General features: G+C 38.7%; 1 protein-coding gene across 1 annotated transcript in view; it reads left to right on the forward strand.

The window, feature by feature from the left end:
• Positions 1 to 24,878, forward strand: part of LIPC (lipase C, hepatic type) — a 66,658-nt gene that overhangs the window by 26,505 nt on the left and 15,275 nt on the right. The gene's annotated exons all lie outside the window — the stretch shown is intronic.

The following is a 24,878-nucleotide window of genomic DNA, read 5'->3' on the forward strand; positions in this document are numbered from 1 at the left end:
GGGCAATCCAAACAGATGAATCTTGTGTCTATTACAAGTGACTGAAGGATCTTTTACAGTTCCTCTGTAATCCACTTGGTCACAATTTGGCTACTGGCTACCTGTGTTTCTGTTTTTCAAAGTCAACACAGCCACACAACTAAACTGCTGTACTACAGAGCACTCTGGATCCCAGAATCTCCAGATGGAAGGCTCTCCTCATTTCAGTGAAATGTGGTAGCTTTCCCCACAGACTTTCTGTGAGCTGACACTGCCTTGGGTGTTTCCACACCGGTTGTATATTGCACTCTCTGGGATGGTGTGGGTAGTTGGAATATGGAGTAAACCAGTATTTTCCCTCTTGCTGTGCAGCAAGTTAGTCCCTCAATCCACATCTGTGTTCCTGACTAAGCTTAATTGACTCTTATAAGGCAATCAAATATGAATATTCTTTGCTCTTTGATTTCTAGGATACTCTTTAACAGTAATCAAAATAAAACTAAAGATTCTGCACTTTTGCAGCTCTGGGGAAAAGCAAGGTGTCCAATATTTGACTTTTTGTGCTTTGTACTTCACCAGTGTGCAGTGATGGCAGACATGTTAATGTAAAGGGAAGGACTGGAGCTCCTGACCTCGTGGTGCCATCCCCAGCTTGAGCAGCCCTTGCCTCTGGCCACCGCTGCCCAGAGGGTTCCCAGGGTGCCAGCACAGCTCCCTGCAGCCACACAATGATTCACAATTCCTCCTGGAGCCAGTCAGCTTGGAAACTGATCCAGCTGAAAAACAATCCTATTTTTTCTTGGTCATCCCACCTTTTTAGCTGGATAAGCTCCCTGATCTTGTTCACTCTGCAACTAAGGGACCAATTGTGCTGGGGCAGTGATGGGACCACAGGAGGTCAGGAGCTGCTTAGAGTTGTTTGAGCAGCACTGGAGCCAAATGTCTAGTTAAGAACTAAACACTGAGTCACATTTTTTTAACTTCAAATTTTTATCCTCAACTTAAAAAGTAAATAAATCTGCTACCTTACCTGTGTTTCCATCATCCAAGTAAGCCTCTATTGGTATTTTAAAAACCCTTTCCTCTCCTCGAATTTGACTGATTTTCAAAAATCACTTTAGCAAAAGAAAGGAATGTCAGAAACCCCCTTAATTTATCATTCCAGCTCGTGAAGTAATTCATTTTTCTGGCTAGTGTTAATAAAATATATATTAGAAAGGTCTAGGGCAATATCCCTGAAAATACAATTGTTTTCTGCACCATCAGCAACCTACTATCCAGATAAAATAAAAATTTCATACTTTGGAGCTTTTTGTGCACTTTCTCAAATTACTGCTTTCATTTTCCTTAGACCCAACATACATATTTCAGCAGAGTAACCACAGAAAAAGTACCAAAATTGGAGAGACAAGGTTTAATTTTGACTAATCCAATTCCTAATCTAATGCTTTCCTATTACTATATCTAGTTTTAATAAGGCTATTTAGATTGCAAGAGAAATCCCTTTAGTAATGAAATTCTGGTGTAGTATTTTTGGGAGGTTTCTTTGCCTTTTTTTCCTCTTGATTCCTCCACACCACCCACTTCTTTTTTATTCACACACAAGCACTCACTTGGCAATTGTGTGTGATCACTAAAGACAGAAACATGTAGGCAAGAGTGTCCCTAATCAGACTCACACAGAAACAGAATCTCTGTCCTTCAAGGACAGGGCAATTTCTGTCAGGCATTTTAAAGCCAAGGCAGGTCATTGAAGTTATTATTAGCACTAATTAGCACTCCCACAAGCTGTTGAATTCTTCACCTGCAGCCAAAGGGCACTCAATATGGTGCAGAATTTGCTCTCATCTTTGAAAGCATCAGAGAACTTGCTCCTCTTTAGAAACAGGAGACTGCTCTATTGTATGTGAATAGGCCTTTGATAAAATTGTATCTGATCCATGTACCAAGTTATCTACAGAAGGAGAGATATGATGAAACTGTTCCAAAACAAAGGAATTCTACAAATGTCTAAACAGACTCTTAATCAGAAAAGGAAGACATCTGGTCTTACTTAATATAGTGGTGCTATATTTTACCTTTCTACCATGTTAAAGACAATTCATACCCCAGCCAGTTACAGTGCTGTTCTTTCAACACAGTGTTTTATGTAAGACTTTGGAGACAAGTCTGTGTGAAAACTGAATTTTTGTCCTTGTGAGCAGCCTCCCTTGAGAATTAGAGAGATCTGAACTGAATCACTAAGCTCCAAATAAAACACTGATCCTAATTGTGACAGTGGCTAAGAAGTGATGAAAGCCCAGTGAGCCATCACTTTTGTCTGTTAGGCACATTTCTAACAATGTGTCATAACAGGGAAGCCTGGCAATAGCTCTCATTAGTCAAAAGCACTGCTTCAGAGCAGTTGCAGGATTTATTTGAAAGAGGAGAGAAAGAAATGTGTTAAAATCAGCTATTTTGGGTCTATGATATAACTGCCAGTATGACCTTTAGAGATAAATTTTCTCCAAATAGTAAGCAAAATTGTAGCAGGAGTCAAAAGAATAACATATCACCCAAAATAAAACTAGCAAATATTTATTATAGAACTTCCTATGTGGGACCCAGGCACCTAAAGGATTCACCTCCAAAAACAAGTCACTGTCCTCTCTATGGCAAGAAGCTGGAAACAACTGGAAGCCTTAAAAGACAATAAGCAAGGTGTGTCTCCAGCTACCAATCCTTTCAAAGTGCAAAGCAGAGACTGAGAAATACAGAACAAACGCTGCTTTAAAAAAATCCCAGGCCCAGCTCAGTGCAGCCAGACAAGTGGCAGCTCTTCAGCAGCTGGACATGCAACCCACCAGCTGAAAGCTGACAATGTCACCCAGCTGGGGCTGCCTGTGTCACTCTGAGCTGTGTTCAAGTTTGCTCTGTCACCCAGGCTGCAGCTTCCCCACCTGGCAATGCACTCTCCCACATTTTCATACAGCCAAATGTCAGCTCACAGAGTGGGAATAAGGCCTTAGGAAATGCATCAGTCCCTCCACATGACACCACACATCAGCTTTGTGGCTGCCCTGGTCAGCCAGCCCCTTTGCTTTTTATACCATCCTTAAGGTAGCACTCAGTATTTTAACAAACAACTGCACAATTCTGAAACCCCAGTAACATCAATGGTCACAATTTTAGCATGATCAGTATCATTACCTCTGCTTTTAGACACCAAAACCCCCTGAGCCTCTAGCTACTATGAGAGTATTCAGTGTGACAATAGAATCCTTCTTTTTTGCTTCCTTGTCCCACTCTTGAATAGCTCTCTCAGTCACACTAAAAACAGCAATGCATTTCCTCTAAAACTCATATACAAATAACATCACAATTCTGGCCTGCACTCTCTCAGTGACAGTACCATTATGGAGATGAATCAAGGTCACTGCTTTTTTATTTGTCTTGAAAAGGAAGTGCCACAAACTGAGACATGATGCTGACAACAGAGTATCAGTCTTTTTTCATAATTTTCAACAATGCACATTTGTAGCATTTTCATTATTTAGACACTTGATTTCCTGACTCCAGGGCACAGCTAACAAGGTGTATTTTTGGGAATGCATAAATGATGTGATCTATTTCTTTTAGTATCAATGCCAGCAGCTGAAGGGTAAAATAATTGCCTGGACGTGCATTGAGTAGTTTCATTCTGTGAACTAATTAGGATAATGGGAATTCTGGAACTCTGGACATCTGAGTAAAATCAAGCCTTTTAAACACTATGACAGAAATTAACGTCAAATGTACCAGGACTACTTTACCTCACAGAGACAAACCTCACTACAAAAACAAGCACTACTAACTCATAGTTAACTCTCAGAAAGGCAAAAAGAATCATTTTCTATCTCATTGTGATGATTCTAACCCAGCTGGCTCACTGACAAATCATTTATAAGGTTACAAAGTCAAGGAAAGGTTGCTGAGCACTGACAGTACACCAGGGTCCTGGGATACCTTGGATATCCATGTAGAGATTCTGTTCACCAAATAAACAGAAGCTGGATACATTCAAAGAATGAGGGCAGTGCTTATTTTAGGAGACATTATATATGTTTTTCAGCCTCTTTCAACAAAAAAGTTGTGCAAAATTAGAGAACTGAAAACAAAAATCTCTGTTGTTGTGACATGAGGGATTGTGATTCTGGTATCTCAAGACTAGAAGGCGTGTGTACCACCCTGCTCACTGAAGAACTGTAAAAGTGAAATAATCAAATGTACAATGCATATTTATAAGCAACCAAACTCAGCTAAGCTGTGTATGAGCATTGGAGTTTTGCTTACAATTTCACTTAATAAGGATTATTCACTTAAAATCACTTCCATTAAATTGAGAGCCATGTGTTGCTATTGTATATTTGAACTTTTCCCACACCTTTTAGCATATATCAGTTCAAGTATTTAAGACATTAAATATACTTTAGTACAACTGCTGTCATCTCAGAGGAGGAATGTGGCCCTATAAGAATCTGCTCTGGCACACTTTGCTGTTGGCCTGACATTGCCAGGCAGCCAGAATATCCCCTGGTGACCTGGGAGGGCCAGCAGAGTAAAAGCAATGGTAACCAGGGCATTATAAAGTACATAGAAAACAACCAATTAAAGAACTGCAGACTTTGCTTTTCATGCTTAATCTCTAATGTCAAGATATATAACCAGCCTGTCTTCATCACCTGTGCAAAACTGAGGAAAACAATGCTGAGGTAGCCATGTTTAAAATAATGCTCTAAATTCTCTCTCCTATATCAGAAGAATATAATCTTAACTGGTCTTAGTGATATTTTCTGTTAGAAAAATCAGTTTTCCATTTTTATCAGCATTGACACATATTTGTAATGTACTGTGCATCAGTTACACATGAGCCACCACACAATGAAATGACACTGATCATCAGGCACTCATCATGGAACAAGATGGTGAGCAGGATTCTAAAGGGCAAGAATTGTTTGCAGTTTCCACTCTTACTAAAACCCAATGTTCCAACTCCTTAATTTTCAAACCAAAAATAATGTTTCCCTCTGATCACTTTCAGTTTCCCTATTAGGAGTTACATGAAACCAAATTGCTTGATAAATTACAACAATCTTTTCTTAAAAAGGCATCTTTCCACAGTCAGGAGAAAAGCGTTCAAGAGCAGCAGATAAAATTTTTCATAAAAGTCTACATTAATGATTCTCATGTGACCACTCTGGTTTTCTGGATCTGTTCAAACCCAGTGATTTTTGGCAGTTTGCTCCACTCCATAAAAATCACATGTAATCCAAACTTCAGTGACTTCACCATTTCTATCAAGTTTGTTTGCTCCTGGAAAGGAAATAATCCCATTAGAGGAAGGAGACAAAAAGAGATTTGCTCAAGAGATTTAAATTTAGGTGGTTTTTCAAATTAGGTGTTTTTTAAAATGTGGGCATTCCCTACAATCTCCAGTAAGTCAGAAAGCAGAAAGACAATTCTTGAACATATTATTACATGAAGATTAGGCCCCTGAAATCAAGCTACACTCTTAACATCCCAACCAAGTTCTTACATGATGCAATTCTCTAAGAAGTTTCATGCTTTGTGAAGTAGTCAGATAAAATATTCATGTTCTCAAATAGAACTGCAAATAAAAAATAAGTAAGGGCAGGCTGTTGGTGCTGCTTGCAATACAGGGGCAAAATGTGAATGAAAGTAATAGAAAATGGCATGCCAACAGGGGAATTTGAAAGCAATTTAAGAGATTTATTTCCTTCTTGTTTTTTACTTCTTCACTGGGTTTAAAACTAATTTTTATTAAATATCTCACTTGAGACTGAAAATAAGTTCCCCAAATATGATAAGCAAGAAAAAGGCCCCAATATTCAATTAATAAAAACACATTTTCTTTCTGCTTTGGTGCACACTCCAATGCAGTATTGTGACCAAATATGAAAACAGAACAAAGAATTTTGTATTTAATCCATGACTTCCCTCAGCTTCTAAGACAGTATAGTTAAATAATAAAGGAATGTGGTGTATAACACAGCAGAAGGGTGTTTTATTTAATCTATTCTATCTTTAAAATATTTTGTATTTGCTCTAACTACTATTTCTTCTTCACTGGCAGCTATTAATCTTGCTCTAGATTATGATTACATCATTCACCACATTTAGATCATGCCACTGCAAGATGTCCTGCAGTGCCAGGGGAGCAGGTCAGAGCAGGAGACATTGGTGTAAAGCACCAAGGTGAGCCCACAGCGGCCTCTGGGGCAGGCAGTGCTGGGAATCCTCTGGCCTGGCTCTGCTCTCCTTGTGGGATGAGCGTCCATGGGAGGCTGGAGCACATCAGCTGCTCTCTAAAAGCACAGCCTTTGAGTGGATTAGCTTCAAGGAGGCTGCTTTGTGTGCCCAGATCCCTCCCCAGCACAAAGCAAAGCACGGGAGATTGGGGGCTGCTTTAAAGTGCACTCCTGGAGAGTTCACTCATCCTGGTGGGAACAAAAACCTTTCATAGCTGCATCTCTCTTGTACTTCCATTTGAGCAAAATGCCTCCGTTCTCCTCTCATGACACAGACAAACTGTTTGCCCAGGCACTGCTCTTTTCATCTAATTGGCTTGAGAACATAAGAATAGGCTTATCTTTCCAATTAGGAGGAATTAGTAAATCATGAGTCTTGAAATGGAAATTGAAATAATGCAATTAAATTCAGATAATAATTTTATTTCCAGATATATTTTCATTCAAAAGCAACTTTAAAAGGTCTCATTGCTAAGATGAATGGCTGACAGCCAGGCTGAGCAAGACTTCCACTTTTAAAAGGATGATATGTCAAATCTGCATAATTTTGTTGTTTTTTTAAACGTTTTTTACAATGTCTAAGCAAATTTTACACTATGGCTGAAACATATAACAAGCAGCAAGTAATTGGATACAATACAGTTACATAGCACTGTGAGATTTTTTGAGAAACTATCATTAACAGAAAAAACTTTTTTTTTTCTAACAATAATTTGTACAGCTTGTTTCTTTTTTTCTTTCCCTTGCTGGTACATCTGGAAATTTTTTTTTATAAAGAATCCCTTCCATCTCCTAGAAGGTAAATTTTTGTTTGTGTAAATGTAGCAGAGCTCTCACAAAACTCAACAGTTTCACACCGACTCTGTCTCTTTGCTACTCCTTGTTCCCACAGCAGGCACAGCTCCCACTGCAGCCTGCACTGCAAACCTCCCTCCTCTGAACCACACAGCAGCCAACAGATTCCTGGGAGCCACCCCCACTGATGGATGCATTTTCTGTCCATGGAGGCTACTTATGACACTTCTGATTTAAAAAAAAATACCACCACCAGAAAAACCAACAGCAACAAAAAGGAGGTGGGAGGAGATAAAAGCTCATTAATAATGAGATCCCTTGATTGCTGATTGCTGCTGCAGACAGCTCTGTGCCTGCCTCCTGCCACTCAGGCTCCCTCCTTTCACTGCCTCTCATTGCAGGGCTGGAGAAAACCTGGTGCCAGAGAAAGAATGAGACAAAGTCTCCACAGTGGAGATTTAGGCTCCTCTAAAATAACTTTGAAACGTGGCTGTATCCCTAAAAATCTTTCTTTGATTTATTTTATAATGAGCTCAATTCTTCCCAAATCTATTTATAAATTCCTTCATCTTATGCACACTGAATATCTTGATAACAACATTTTATTTTTAGAAGATTCCTTTGCCTGACAATTTTGCAGACTCTACTCAACCAGTCTACTGATAAATTCAAATTAAAAACTTGATAATTAAATACAGAGAAGTATTTCATCCTGTCATAATGGCTGTCTGGAACATCAGAAGCTGTTACAAAGAGAATGGTTTGTCTCCAGAGGGGGAAAAAAAAAAAAAAAAAAAAAAAAAAAAAAAAAAAAAATCAAGCCTGTCTGAGCTCAAGAAGCATTTGGGGAATGCTCACAGGGACAATGTGGGATTCTTGGACGTCCCAAGCAGGGCCAGAAGTTGGACTCAGTGATCCTGCTGGGTCCCTTCCAACTCAGCATATTCTGTGATTCCATCAAGCTTGTCTGCTTTAATTAATCTGTTGCAAGACAGCTTTTAGAGGAAGGCCCAGCCACCTAGGCAAATTTTAGGCATCCTCCATAACCATAAGGTTTGGTGTTTGAAGAGATGTTTATTCTCTCATTTTGTAATAACATTGACTCAGACTCCTGCTCTCTTTCTCTTCTTCCCAAGGTGTTTTATCCCCTCCACCACAGAGACTGTGTGCCTCAGCTAACAGTTCCTGTACTGTGTGACAAATTGCTCTGTGTACTAATACATTTTATCCACAATTTTTAGGATTTGCAGTTAGATTAAAAGTCAAACAGAACAATAGAAATAGAGAATCCTCCAAACAAAGTCCTTATTTGCTGAGCAATGATTTTCAGAGATCCCATAAGTCACTTAAAGCTTGTCTCTGTCTCCAGACTTCATATTTCTTTCTTCACAAGGTACTCTGCCCTCCTTTTCAGTACAGTCTGCACAGTCCTACTGAAAGTTAACTTCATATTCAAGCTGGCAAAAGGTCAGCTACTGTGTCCTCTCTGAATACTGCTTTTATCTGACAGGTCTATGAGTCAGCAACATCTTTCTTAAATACTCACTTTCAGTATCACATGCACAACCACTACAGCCTCTTGTTCCAATGCATGATGTTCAGAGAACATGCCCTGGGCATGTCTAGTCCCAAACTAATACAGCAGCAGCAGGATTTAAACTCATAAAGGCTCTTACACATATCTCAAAGCTACAGTGACTTTTAATTTCTCCTCCAGACAGAGCTGTGTGTCCCAGCTGCAGAGAGCAAAGCAGAGCAGCAGTTCAGAGCCAAGCCTGGTAGGTGTGGGAAGGCAGGAGGCAGCTGCTCTGATGGAATCAGTGCTTGCACACCTACAGCACAGCCCCTGCAAGTGCAGAGTGTGCCCCATTGTCTGGGCATGCTCCCTGCACGCTGGCCAAAGTCTCTGTTTGCTGACACATCCCCATCCTGCAGAGCCAAGGACAAGATGAAGAAGGCTGGCTCAACTCTGATCTGCTGCCTGGGAGCTTTAGGTGCCTCAGTGCCAGGGAGCAGCTCCCTGCCCTAGGCTGAGATGCACTGTAAGATTTGTATGTTTGACAGCCAAACTACACTCAACAGAACAGAGCAGCTCTCTGCTGAAGGAACAGAGGAATTTGTAGAATATTGGAACTCCTGGTGGCTGCTGCTGCCCCACACCTCACCCTAGGCTGTCTCTGCCCTTTGGGATGATTTTGCAGACACACCATGGCCCATGCTTTGTGCCCAGAGGAATATACACTCCAAACAGAACTATAGCAAATTTATGACTCAAACAGTTGTAAGGTTTTATTAATAACCTATCTGAGAAATGAATGAGGAATCCATTAAGATTTTTTCATAATTTTCCCCATTCAACTTCCATTCCAGACCCAGCTGGGACTGGCTTGGTGACTCTTCTTTATTGCAGTAAATAATAACATGCCTTTTAAAGATGATGAACCAACTTTGGTTCTGTACTGTTTCCACCTGGACTTCAGGACAGCAGAAACATAAATGGATGATCAGAACTCCACTGGGAACTTTTGACCTAATACAAGGATTGTTTCTCTCAACTTTATGTCAGGGACAAAAAGAGATAAGTGAATGCGGACTAGAAGTTTTTCTCGTGGCATGTTTATAGTCCTTCTATTCTCCACTTCTCTAAGAAGGAATAATTTAATTCTATCTAAAATTTGAAGGGAAATATTTAAATTATATTTAATTCCTCTTCCACGTATATTTCAGGCATATATTTCAGATAAATAACATTTTATTATCTATATTTGCCAGGAAAAGCTGAGCTCAGACAACTCTATTGGGAATAAATGAATTATTCTGCATATGTGAAGGAAACAGAGACCATTCTGCAAATCACTGAATAGACTCTAACAGATAAAGAACAATAAAAACTAAATTAAAAAGTCACAAATTTTTGATAAATTTATAGTTACTTCATTTCCACTCAATTCTAGTTGGAACTGCAAACATACTGAAGCACTGTGAGAAATGCTGCCCTGCCCTTGTGGCCTCTCAGGATTTCTGGCATGCTTCCAGCATGTTCTGAAGTTCAGTCTGATACACCAGGAAATACACATCAAAATATTTTGATGTGAAAATTACAGCTCAGTTCAGTGTGGCAGCCTAGCAAAGTTCAGCTGACAAGAGTGGCGGAGGATCTCTCAGGACAGTTTTACAAAATGAACCACTATGACAGAAGTTGTACAAACAACTGCAAATCTCTTCTGTTACCCCATTATTCTACTTGTCCTGAAGAGCTCTGTCCAGATAGGGTGGCAGCTACAAAATGTGTGTGGAGCAGAACCTCCACAAATATAATCCTCCCCCAAAAATAATCTTATACCAGTGTAAGAGTATTAGGTTTGTTAATAAAAGCCAAAAAATCTCTACTTCCATTCCCAAAAAGCAGGATTAAGTAAATTGTAAAGCTGCTAATAAAAGAAGCAATAAAGCTGAGAGACTAAGAACTATGCTTAGGACAAAATGAATATCCATTTTAAGGAATAATTCTCCCCATATTTCAACAAATGTAACCTCAAAGGTGGCTACAACACAGAGCACTACCTCAGATCTGCACAGCACCACAGAAATTACATTAAGTGCTGCTTAAAGTTAAAATTCAGAATACTTGGAATATCAGCCCTGTCATTACATAGAAGCATAATTACAGCTAATTACCTTAAAGGTTAGGAAAGAACTTGTGCAAAATAAAGGAAGCTCTTTCTTCTGTTAATGGAAGGTTTGGCTAATAGATTTGTCAGGTCCAGGTAGAAGAACATGTATTTATCTTTTAAAAATAACATGCCCTTTATGTGAATCTATAGCAGAAAAATATGGGAGTTATTAAAATCACAGTAGAGGGGTAATAGATGGTTCTAATTCAAAATGAACTGAATAGGGTATGACTTTTGCTGCCTGCAGTGGAAGTTGTGTAGTCTAGGCAGTCTCCCATAAATCTGAATAAAACCCATGACAGTGCTGCAAAACAAAATGAATAAGAAAGGAAAGAGCTTCACTTTCATTTCTAACAACTGAGCTAGCCCCCATGGAAAACATGTGATGTATCTCCAGCTGATAGATCCAGGGCCTGTATCACACCAGCCCTCAGCACAGTTGCATATGGATTATCTATTTTCAGAGAGACATATTTAAAAAAAGAAAGCAAAACCAAAACAAAAAAACCCAAACCTCACAAGATAACCCAATTGGACAAAAAACCCCCCAAACAACAACAACAACAACAACAACAAACTCAAAAACCCCCAGATCCCAGACAATCTGACAAACAGCAAAGTCTAAAATGTCAATTTAATCGTTGAATGCAATCACAACAATGTCCCATCAGCAATATTGGACATGATTTCAGGAAAGTGCAGAACAGAGGCAGCTGCCCATGGCTGTGAGACAGCAGCCCAAGTGTGCCCCACATTGAATTTGGTTATAAATTCTCACTTGGTCTGCATTGTCCAGGTTGCATCAGGAACACTCAAAATAGGGAGGACAACAATCACAGCACTGAACTAAAACTGGGATGGAGTGGTGGTGTTGGGGGGCGTTAAAGCTTTTTTTTCTTTAAAGTTCTCTTTGACTTTCCTTTTATCAATTAGTTCAGTATAAACTGGGGTTTTCTTTCTATGATTAAATTATCCTAAACCATCTTCTGGCACTTTCCACTGGCTTGCCACACCCTCAGTGGTTGATTGAAGTTATTGATTTTTCTTTCTTTCTTTAGGTTAAGGTAAAGTCACTTTAATCACTAAGGGTCTACAGAATAAATAATTCTAGAAATTACTAATTTAGTACCTTTCTAGCATTTTGGCAGAAATACAGAAGCATTTTAATTCACAGGAAAATAAACATAATTTCTCAATTGCTACTGAGAAATATTTACATAAAATTCTTAGAAAATCCATAATTCTATAAATCTAATAATTCAAATATTCTACCAGTCTGTTTACCATAGCTATAGCTACCAGAAACTCTATTAGAACAAAGTTGGGTTTTTTTTTTAATTTCCACACCAGAGGCAAGTTATTACTTGGAAAAAAGAAAAGACAGTAGTAGACTTACCAAGTGAGATCTCATGTCTGCTGTGTCACATGGCCAAACTCACATGCTCAGTCAATACAAAAGGACTCACTGACCAAGATTTCCCCCAGTATCCTCCAAACCTACTGCCCAGTCTACTTAGTTTCAGTCTATTAAGAACTATTTCTGTGATGAATTTCTTTTTCTGCCAGAAATAAATTTTTCAAGTCCCTGATCAAGCAGTAAAAAATTTATTGCTGGCAACATTCTTTCCTTTATTTTTTTTAAACATTTTACATTTTATTGATCTTGAACAACAGTTTTTCTTAAATTAAACATACTAGGTTAGCTTTTAAGGAGAACAAAACAACAGCCATAACTGCCTGGCTAAAAATCATCCTGTGTTCATTTCTTTTCTCATTAGAGTAGAAAGAAAATAGTTTTAGTTATTAAAACTGAGGTGCATGATGTGCATCTTTGAGAGGGAAAATGAAGTAGCACAGGCAAGAACAGTCTGATGTGCTGTGCCAGGGAATGTGATGCACAGACCTTTGCCTCCCTGTTATCATTAATTCCCACATTGTCCCAGATATCAGTATGGATGCACGTTATCCCTCTCCCCATGGCTATATGGAGAGCACAAGAACAGTGAATTGACACAGAATATTTCTGCTATCATTATTCCCTGTCAGTAAAGCTCAGAATGCAATTGTTGCACATTTTCTTAACTGAAAATGGTGTTCCACCTGTCCATGCTGGTTTTGTTACATTTATGAGCCTTTGATAAGCCCAAGAAAACCATTGCCCTGTTGGAAGAAATGGCTTTTCATGTAGATTTTTTTTTTCTGCCTTTTCCAACAGAGGAAGGAAGAATTCTCAGGAGAGCCTGAGAACTGGGTGGTGAGGACTGTGGCACATGTCCCCCTTTCTGTCACAGTGCTGTGGGGTTCATTCAGCAGGATTCACTGGCCCACCAGCAGCTGCAAGGGAATTCAGGGTTCATCAGTATGCTGGTGATGCTCAGCTTATTTCCTATTTTCAACAGAAATGTCATTCTCCAGCCAAGATGCAGACATGAACGAGAACAAACTTGGCTGGAGCTGACCCTGCTGTGGACAAAGGCAGTGCTGGCAGCTGGCACTGAACTGTTCACATTATCCCAGCCTAAAAATCAGTATCCACTCTGAGATCACTTCTTGCATCATGCAGACTTTTACTGATGAAGTTAGCAGAGCTGATGATGAGTTTCGTTTGGTTTGGTTGTTCAGTGTCAAGTCATGAAGACATTCAGGGAGACTGGAGAGTCTCCAGCTCTAGAACTTGCTCTGAGGACAGGATGAATGTCCCATGTGCAGCATTACACATGTCACTGTGCTTTATTTAGTTGCTTTGCTATATGACAGGGAAGATTTGAATTTTCTGTCTGGGCATGTGGATTTTCTCAATCCATATAAACAGCACAATGCAATAGGAGGCTGTATTTTCATAAGCAAATATTAAACACAATGTGTTTTTTAAAATTAGGATCTGCTATGAATGTTTACTGGATATTATCAGAGCTTTGAAGGGATGGACCAGAGGGAAAAGGAAATTATGCAATGAACTGGAGAGAGGAGACACGGAAAACAAAATGTTCTGGCAGTGTATAATACATTATCACCTTCTGTGACTTAGCCACATAAACTATGACTATTATAGCTTTGTTTTTATGTAAAAACTTAGCTCTGAGAATTCTAGGTTGAACTCAAATGTAGTGCCAAATAACAAGGCTGATAAATTCACCTACTTGGTGTTCCAGGCATTGAAGAGGCAAATAATTCTACTTATCTGTACTGTTTATCTTCTGACTGTACTACCAGGCTGGTCACTAGAGATGAACAAAATGATGGCTTAGAGATGAAAGAAAGCCTTGGGGTAATTACAGAGCTTTCTGTTGTTTAATAAAAGCAAACAATTAGAAATTATTCCTGTGCACAAAAATTTGATAAATTGATATTAGTGCTAGCTAGAAGATGACAATAAAACACATGGGTTCTGTCTATTTATAGCGAATTTCTGTATATTTATAACTATAGTGAAAAGATTCTGATGTCCACAGTGAAACTGAGTGAGCATCACACACAAGCCAATACACCTGATGTCCATCTGGAAGTGTAAGGAATGAAGAATAACTATCAGTAAGGCAGTTTTCCAGAAGTTAACAACTGACTGCATGTATGTGTCTCAGGCCATGAACAAACATCCTTGGTCAGTCAAGGATTACTGCTGGTGGCACTCCACCCATTTTTATCATTTCCTGACAGCTACCACTTTCATCCAGCTCCTGTAGGAGATCAGTTCCCATAAACATGCCCAAATTTCTTCCAAGCAATATAAATGAGACCAGTTTAAACAGTTAACACAGGTGATGTGAGGTAACCCAGCCGATTTTCCTTGCAGCAAATGGGCAACATTGGAGCATTGACAACAGAACAGTAAGGGTGGGAATTTCTGGCAGGTGGGAGGTGACAAAAACCTGGAGGTGGTAACCTCTTTGCTGGTACAGATGGATACAGACAAGGATGCCAGTCCTATACTCTGAATATGCTCTAAAGCACATTTAGGTTCTTACATACAAAGGAAAGTCTGCATCCAAATAGTTTTGTTTCTATTGTTACAAAAGTTTTTTTTAAAAAAGAGAAAAAAAAAGATGTTTTTAAACTGAAAAGTGAATTTATACCTAGTGAAAAAAAGAAGCCTTCTGGAAGAACCTTTAACTACTGTTTTACACAAGGCTCCCTCCCATTTTGTGTCTTTAATTCTTTGCATAGGAATAGCAGTTCCACTTTCTTTGCATTACAAAATATGACAGATTCTAGATAAAACATGCCAACCAAAGTCAGAAGCATGAGCTCTGGTGTTATGTGCACCACCTATGCACAATATGGTAAAGCAGCTTTTGACAAACTGGAGTAGCTAAGAGAACAATGCAGAAAGGTGATCTCCACATTTGTGCACTCTGGTTTCTGGCTCCCCAGTTATCGCTGTCTCCCCCCATTCCCAGAGAGCCAGAGCTCCAAAACTTTGATCTGCAGTGGCACCCAGCTGCTGCTGCAGCCTGTGGAGTGTCCCTGCCCAAAGAATCACAGGAGCAGCCCCCAGTTCAGCCTTGTCCCTTCCTACTCTGGGCCCTAATGCAGCTCCTTGACACCATTATGTGGCACATCCACACTCTGCAGAGAAGGGCTGGAACAATCTGCCACTCTGACAAGGTCCTGGGGCTTTTTGTAGGTTTGCTGTGTTCAGCAAGGGCAGCTGCTCACCAAGCAGCAAAATTGGCTGTCTGGCTGCTCAGCTGAGCCACTGATCTCTCTTCTGGGCTGGTGCATGTGAGATGGCTGTTTCTGGACTGGTAACAAACTGCTCCTTTTCCCCACACTGCATTCATGAGGAGTTTTGGTTGTGCTGTGCTCTCAAGCACTACAGAGGAATGTCTCATTAGGTTTTCTCAGCCACTTCACAGAAACTTTCACATTGTTGCCCAAATACAATTGGTCTGTAACTATTTGGAGAATTTTTGACTTCTGAGGCTACATACTCTGTGCTAGGCAAATGAATACAGGGATTATAAAACCAGCTTTCCAGGTACTTTCAAAGATACCTTTTCTTATGCTAATAGAAAAATAAGAAAAGGTTTAAGTGGGATGTGATATTTTTCACAGAACAATCTTGAGTAAATTAAAATGTAAATTTTTCTACAATCACTGCTTTTGGGTGACAAAGCTTCCATTTGATTTTCACATTTGGAAGTTTTGGAAGAATTTGCCTGATCAGTTCTGTGATCTCTTTTCTTATTCCTTACGCTGACTTAGGCAGTTTCTGCAGGAGTCTTTTCAGCTTGCTAAGCCAACAGCAAACTAACCCAATAGAAAGAAAAATTCCTTTTCACATGTTGGCTGAGTGGACTGAATCAAAGTGCAAGAATCATGGCTGAACTGGGTATGGGGAATTGGGTGCTCTGAATTTCTCATTATCACCTCCATGGATGTACAACTCCTGGGACCAGGCCTGTCCTGCCTTGGAAGCTGGGGTTCCTCCCTCACCAGCAAAATCTTCATCAGTCTCATGTGCCTAGAGAGCAAAGTCTGACAGTGCAGGGCCTGGCAAGACCTGGTGCTACAACACCCTAGAAGAGGCAGCAGAGCATCCCTGCACAGCAAAGCTCAGCAGGGATCCTCAGCCCTGGGGAGCTGCAGTGCCCCAGCACTCAGAGGGACAGCAGAGTCTCCCTGTGAATGCTCCACTCCCAGTCCTGTATGCCTTCTCCCACTGGGGTTTGCTACATCCAATCTCACTTATTTTCTTTAAATTAGGCCAAATATGTCAGCCAAACACATAAGGTTCTCTTAAAGATGTAAGATTATAAACTTAAAGAGTTAAGAATATAAACTTGATTTAGAAGAACACATACCTAAAGACTCCCGAAGTGAAGTTTAAGGACATGAAAATGACAGAAGTCAGATTCATTAAAAATTCTGCTAAATTATTTTGATTCTCAGGGAAATAAAAACCTGGTCCCCTAATCTTGGATGGTTGGTAGTATTTGCCACAATGGGGCTCCTATCCTGAACAGGCCTCTAGGTACAACTAGAATGCAAATAACAACTCTCAGTTTTTAGATTTAGGGGGATTACTCTGCTCTACTAATATGTACATTATATGGATTATTTATATGATGCCAGAAAGTCCTGTCAAACGAATATCTTAAAACACAAGTAGAATATAGATAGGCTCAATCTAAAAATTAACATTTAGGAAGAACAAGGTAGCATAAACACATCCATTACTTCTTCCCATTGCACACAATATTTTAGATTAACCTCTTCAAAGAGAAATTTGCAGGCATTTTGTTACCCTTGCCATTGTGAGATAATTTTGAACATATTTCCTTGCAGCATCTGGCAACTGAATTCTTTACTTTGCTTGTGTTTTCCAGACTGTCAGATTTAATACATCCATTGTTTAATGATTCCATCCTCACCTTTAAGTTTATGGAGGATTTTCTGTTTTAATCCCAGCAAATATCACAACCAAAATCCCTACTCCTAGAAGATGAGGTCTCACTTAGCAAAACAGATGCTCCTTTTAAAAAGGTTTAATACTTCAAACTTAAAACCACCACAAGCTTATAGTAAAATTTAACATTGCCCATGCTTGTTGATTTTTTCCCACTAAAGCAGATCCATTTTGCTTTGCAAAGCAAAGCAAACTTGGCCTCAGCACACTTTCATGGTGCTGCCCTGCTGGATGCTGTTGAACAGCTCCTGGAGACAGAACACAAGGCTGCTTCATTAAACATCCACCAGCAAATCTAATGTGTGAAAAATTTCAACAACTCATTCATAGTTCAGCTAGTTTATGATAAATTTCTCATCAACAAGACATCACAAGCAGAGATCAAAGAAACTCCAGGGAATGATTTCTCTTCTGATATTCATAAACTTGTGAAGGTGGGAAGTCTAAAGAGAATGAGCAAGGGCAGCTGATGAAATAAGAAAGTTTGTATTTCCAACTATAGAAACCAGTTATAAAATAAAACCTCATCCCAAGCAGGAAAACAAATCAAATGGGGGAGAAGGTATTTTTGCTTGAACTATAGTATTTAGCATCAGGAATATGTTGTTCACAAGAAGGGTTTGATTGACAATTCTGTTTCTTTGTGTTCAAAATGTGGAAAGCGACTTAAATCTTCCCAGTTTGGTTTATGCCAGTCTACAACTGCTAAAAAACCCCATATAAATAAAAAATGAATGTTAAAAATTTTCCTTCAATGTGACATACAATGTTGCAAAATTCAAATACCTAGGAGTACAGGAACTGAAATAGCAGATCTAACCAGAGACACCCTAAAAATCTGGTCAGAGATATATCAACACTGAATGGTCTAGAAAAAGAATTTAAATATATCTTGAAAATCAGTGGTTGACTTATGCCTTGAAGCACTTTGAAGGTTATCCAACCTACTGCAGCTGTTTGGCTCACATCTCCTTCATCTGCATTAAGAACCATGCTCTGGGCCTGGAAAAAGTGCTCAGCAATGCACGAATGCACAGCAAAGATTTAGAAATTGGATATTTTATGTCTATGGTCTCTGAATATTAAACACTTGAATCTTCTAAGACAAATGCCCAATGTAATGTTTCATTCACATTAAATGTTGTAATAATGAGGGAAATGTCACATGATGTATCAAGTGCATGTAAATATCATAGTATTTATAAACAGCATTTAACAACTGTGTATATATTTCTTAAAATATACACTTTCTATGTGTGTATGCACTTTACACTACACTACGGTTCATAATTGTCCATTACAGCTATGTAATTTAGATAATTATATTACAAATTAGATTCTAACACATCATTATACTATTACATAGCACTACTTTGCTGCCCTCTAACACATATTTACTTCTACTGGTTTCCAGAGTTTTCAAGGTCCCAGAACACCTTGAAATCCTACAAACTTTGAAGTTACCTGGAAACAAAATGAAACAAATATTTTTTTCTCTGCCCTTCTCAAATTTGGAATTCTGCACCCAAACCTCAAATTCTGCCAGAGGTCCAGAAACTGAATTCTCCCTGTCACTGCAGTAATAGGTTAAAATTGCAGCACTGTGTGCCCTTGCAGTGCTGCCAAAAGGCAGCTTTAGTTCGCTTGAAATTGAGATTTAAGGCTTTGAGTGAGACACAAATCACATGTCTGGCAATCTAACTCACTGGACCTTAGCATCATGACTTTTAAAAAGCAGTTTTTATCATTTTATACATATTTTCCCTATGACTGGAATCACAATGCACAAAGGTACCTGGTGTTATGGGTGGAAGGGATTCAACTCCTATTAGAAGCTCTCTGTGCTGTTAATACTTCCAGTAGCACTTTGCATTGTCCTGTGCAGAGAGTATCAAGTATTCCACAAAATGGTATCTTCTGTAATAGTTTTCACAGGACTCCTAGAAAGGCCTGCAGAGCTCAGCAACTATTTGCCCATTTTAATGATGGCTCACCCCAAACTTACAGAGACAAATCTTTGTAGGACACCATTGTGAGGCCCCTTTTACTAGAAGAGAGCTGTACTAGAGCACTAAACAAATGTGCCTGAGAAATTCTTTGTGAACTATGGCTCAGGTCATGGCAATTGTTACACTCTGGGCTCATCTATACAAGGAAAATCGAAACAAAAATTGCATGACAGCATGCATAAAAGTTCTAAGACTCGTTCTGTACACAGAACGTACTTAAAATACATCCCAGTAAATTCTTCTTCCTCTTAAAGAGTTTCATTTGAAAACAAACTCATTCAGTAGTTGATAAAAAGTCTAGTTTCTAGACAGAATTGCATGGAAATAACTTTTGTAAACAGTGTGCACTACAGAGGTTTTAGAAGAAATATCTACAGGCATCTACTGTAAAAGATCAGTTTGGAGAAATTCAGGATACATTTAAAATGATCAAAGCCTTTTAATACCATATCAGTGAAACCATCAAACTCTTGCTTAGATGAACACACCTAGTGATTGTCAAAGCAAAAAATTTTTATCTGCTGCAAAAACAGGATTTCCCCTCAATTATTTTGGTTTAACTAAGGCTTTCAGACAAAAACAGCAAAACAAAACAATTTTATTATTAAAAAAAATAATTATTAAAAAAATCAAAGGACATAATGGAAAAAAACAGGAACATATTGGAGAGGCAAGAGAAAAGGAGACAAGAAAAATGGGAGGAGAGGGAGTTTAAAGCAAAATAGAACATATTCTTTAAAATGCTCACAATATTTTCTCTAAGACACAGGTTTCTTGAAAGTAGAAAAATTTGAAAGGACTAGATGCCAAGTCACCACTCAGACTGAAAGTTTTAGATGCTTAGTCCTATTCCCTATTCCTATGAATGGAACATAGGCCACTTTGGGAGCCTGAGATTTAATTATTCTCAACCTAGGAAGATTCCCCCACTTAGCAAGGCTTGAGTATCCACCTTCCCTTTTTTCCTACCTCCTTTCCACTCAATCATCTTCCAGGCCCCTACTGAGCTCTCATTTTCCCCACTGCCCTTCTACAAACTGAGACATTCATTTGTCTCTTTCTGAGTACCAGAAGGCTGCCAAGCAGAAATATTCACAAGGAGAGTTTGCTGGAATAGCCACAACCAAAAATTCATAAATGAAAGCCAAACAAAAAAGTAAATAAACCCACAATTCACTAACTTTGTGCAGACAAGGCTGGCTGTGCATATGACTATTGTACACCCACCCCCTTCAGCTCAGCTCTGCTTTCCAGGGAATAGATCTATTATCCAGCACTCTGCCCTGCAGGGGTGTCTCATGGCCCAGCAAGTGAGTTTTACTCAGCAATGCCTTCATGTGATAATATTCTAAAGATGCTGATCTTTCTCTCTTCTCATTATTCTGGTTTTGTGTTTTAAACACATGTTCCTGGTGCATGGATTTAACTTCTCCTGCTATGGAATGCTGTGATCCAGAAGTCATGCTGAATTTCTGACACAGTAAGTTGGCACCAGGAAAGTGATTTCACTGCGAGATCACAACAAAAAAAGTAAGGCCATAGGAAGAAAATGAACTCCCTCTTCCAGTGTAGCTACCCTAAAATACAACTCACAAACTGTCTTACCTATTGCAAGACAGCCTATTTTTTAAAATCCAAATTACACTTGTCATGAGAGTATCAGCATATGGGAAATGGTTCCAAGGGATATGCACATAAGTAACAGAGGTGTTCTCCTGGTCCCAAATTTCAACTTCTGTTCAGACTTAATGAATTAATTTTTCAATTGTCTAAGGATTAGGTGAGAGCCACTGAAACATCTGCTTCAACCCAAGCTCCATGACAGGAAGAAGGATGATGAACATTATTTTTCTTAAGTGGAAAAGCTACTTTCCTTACTTGGAAATGCCAATTTTACTCAAAATTTTTATGCTGTACTGTAAGATGAATTTAAAATGTATGACTTAGTAAATACTAAAATTTTGCTCTTAACATTAGATACTTCCACTATACTTCATCCTCATTACTTCTCATGTTTAGGCAATTCTTGTGCTATGAAGCAGATATTTTGTAGCTGTATTTTTATACCTAATCAGATATGATACATAAATATATTTAAATTGTGGATCTCTCTCCCAGAAAAGCATAGGATATTTATAGTTTCAGACCCTGGACAGCATCTAGACCTTTGTCCAGTTTCCAGCAGAGTTTTCATTAACAAGTTTAAAGCAGTGCCGCCATATCTGGAAGTTTCAGAAGGGACTCCACAATTCTATATTTAGGAATGCCTTCTTGTCTTTTGGGGTCATTCAATCCAAGTTAACCTGCTGGATTAACCTGCTTATTTTGTTCAACTGGGAATCTCTCTTCATTTTACTTTTCAATAAGAAAACATTATCATCTCAAGTCAAATATAAAAATGGTCTGGTTTGTCTGCCCAAAACTAACTCCAAAGCATTTCACAAGAATCTGCTATGTTGCAATGAAGTGGTGTTTACAAACCCAGCCTCCAGTGCACCTCACAGAAATATTGTTAATACAAAGTAAACGTAAAGGGCTGAACCTACTTTGGGGTGTCAAGAATTCACAACAGCCTTTCTTGCTTGTGATTTCTGTGCTGCTGTGTGGGAAGGTAATTTATGGAAGCTCCCTGATCACTGTGGCCACACTGCATTGCCTCTGCTGGAAGAATTCATGTCCGAGTAGGAGCTTCTAAGGAAAGGAAATTAATCAGCAACCCGCTCACCTGGTACTTTTCCAAAACAAAACTCTGGAGGCTCAGAGAGATCTCTGCACACTCAACTGTAATTACCATGAAAAATCTTTAGCAGTTGAATTGTGTTGTTTTTGCAAACTGACCTATGAAACTTCCCAGCTCCCTGTGGCCATGTCACTGAGTCACTGCCACGGCATTTTCAGCAAGAGGCTCTTGTGGAAGCCTGGCTCTTCAGACACTATTTCCTTCTCCAGTCATTACACAGATTTACAGATTGAAGCAGTTCCTTGTTGAATAACACATCTGATCCTATAGGAACTTCTAACTTTTGACAGCCAAGAAGAAGTTCAAGAAGTATTCTTAATCCTCTCTCCCAGATTTACCAGGAAAACAACGCTCAGCCATTAAAGCACCACAGCACTTTCCAGGCAGGGTCTGAAGAAAACAGCTTTTTATCAGACTTGTTTTCTGTACTTTGTACAAACAGTACAGAGTGACAAAGCGCCTTTGCATTGCACAAACACCGAGAGAGCAAAAAGAAAATGAAAACAAGGCATTAAACAAAGAAAGGATGTGTACAATGGAACAGGCACAAGCTACTTTTTTTTTGTTTGTTTTTCTTTTTGTGCTAAAAATAGAACACAATGCTTACTTTTGTGTAGAGACTACTCACTAAAGGCTGAATAAACCAGACAATAAGAATATCAACATCATTAAAGCTCTTTCTAATTTTCAGCTATGTAGATTCACACTTTCCTGATATTACTTACTTCAGAAATTAAGTTCCTCTGCATGAGAAAAAAAATCCAACAGAAGTTCTTTAAAGTGGGCATTTTAAGGGAGAAGTGATCAGACTTAGTCCTATGGCAGTTAAAAGTGTCCTGAAAAGAAAATGTTAGACATTGAAGCTACAAATTTTATCAACCAAACCTTCTGTAACTTTGAAGCTTTTTAAATTCCAACTCTTGTACAAGGCTGAATAGATTTCTTCAATAACATTTCCCACTGTGAAACACAACATTGCCTGTCCATTGGAATGAACCATAATTAGCAACAAATAGAAAGCAGTGCACATCCAGTGCATGTCAGCTTAGGAGTTTTCTTCCAGCAATGCTACACACTTAAACAAATTAATATGCTGTTTTATCATGTCTTATCATTACACTGAAATTAAACCTTGAATAATGTTTGTAACAGAACTGATGTGGCAGAAACACAGTCTGACCTAAAGCCAGCACACTTCCACACTGGGGTTATTTGCACTGTGCATCACAAGATGCTACTACTGCAGATATTTAAACTTGGGAGTTTCATGTCACAACACACATTTGCAGGATAAAAACTCCTCTGTAAATGAAGCACAAGTTCCTTGTAAACTACCAAAATCTCATCAATACAACAGCATCACAGAACCCCAGGAGAGATTTGCAGATACAATACAGAAATGAATAGTCTATGATTTTAGGTATTTACAGACATAAGAGTTTCAATGTACAAAAAAAAGAAAAAAGTGTTGTCTTAGAAGATAAAATACAATCTTTCTGATATTAATGTTTTATTACAGAACTTTTATGCAAGAAAAATAAAAACTGAAATTTTACTAATTTCAGTGCTGCTACTACACAAATAATTTTAACTTCTCATTGAATAAAGTATTTGATTTAATCTCCAGTAATATTTCATTTCTTGTTGGGTCTAATTAAAACAAAAGCCTCCTCCCTGACCATTTCAGTGGTGCTGGTGAGCAGCTGTTGCAGATGGAATTGATGGAACTTGTAGCACCTGAAGCACAAATTTCATTGAAATGAAACTACCAGTATCATTTCTCTGATATATTCACTGCCAAATATTTACAGACTTCTTGAAACGTGCCCACAATATCCCTACATCGTTCTCACAGATGTGCCTGGCAACAAGAGCTATGCACACAGTTCTGGATGTGGTTAACAACTGCCTTTACTTACAACTGACATCCTCTTTTCCTACCAAAACCATCTACCTTAATGCATCTTGGAATTATATTTTCCTTTCTCACAGTCAAATGGTAGCAGTCACTCATGGTCAGTTTTTTTATTGATTACTTCAGTCAAGTTTTTTATCTTTGTGTCACTTCCAATTTGTGAGTCTCATTTATAGAGAAATTCCAATCAATTATATCACCCTGCATTTCACAGTAGGAGATTTCTACCAGTTTCTCTTGCTGTATTTTCAAGTTTTCATCTTGCTCTTAATGTTTAATGGCTTGGTCTTCTCAGTATTAGCAAGGGCCTCTCATGTTTTGTCAGTCTTGTACCTTTCCAGCTACTTCTTGAATGGAAATATTAAAACAAGATTAGCCAAAAAACCATCCCAAAGGAACTTCATTAGTAAAACCTCTCTAATCTGAATGTTTCATCTCTGATACTAGAAACAGTAACAACCTCTTTCTTACTTAGTTCATCACATCTTCTCTTCTAATAAACCCAATTTTTTCTAACTTAAATTATATTATATGGAGTTTTTTCAGCTAAATAAGTACTCTGAAGTCTCACTAGAAAGGCTTGCATGTCACAAGGTGCTTTTTGTAAGCTTCTGCTTTATTTTACTCTATTTTTCTGCAATTGCTCTATAGGTAATGTCTTTTCCTTCTAACTTCATGATGTCACTGCCCCCACTTTCTTAGTTAACAGATATTTCTGACAATGCTGTCCTAAGTGCACCAAGCTATTTTACCTAAAAACAAAATCACCAAAAATATTACAACTGAAATAAAAACATGTCCTTTTGCCTTTTCAGAGGAAAAAAAAGGAAGTATGATGTGGTCTAATAGTTTTAAGCAGTCACCCCGGTCTCTAAGCAGTTACAGCCCTGAATAAAATGGTTATTTTAGTGTAATGATGCTTGCTCAGCAATGACTGGCAAATGCACATTAGTAGAAATGCTCTGCAGAGATAAGAGCCTCTGAATGTTCCTATCTGTGCATGACTCCATGGTCAAGTGGTAACACCTGTACTGTGATCTTACAATCCTTGTGAATTTACAAAGGCCTGT

Source organism: Agelaius phoeniceus, chromosome 13, assembly GCF_051311805.1.
Source record: "Agelaius phoeniceus isolate bAgePho1 chromosome 13, bAgePho1.hap1, whole genome shotgun sequence".
NCBI classification, from domain to species: domain Eukaryota; kingdom Metazoa; phylum Chordata; class Aves; order Passeriformes; family Icteridae; genus Agelaius; species Agelaius phoeniceus.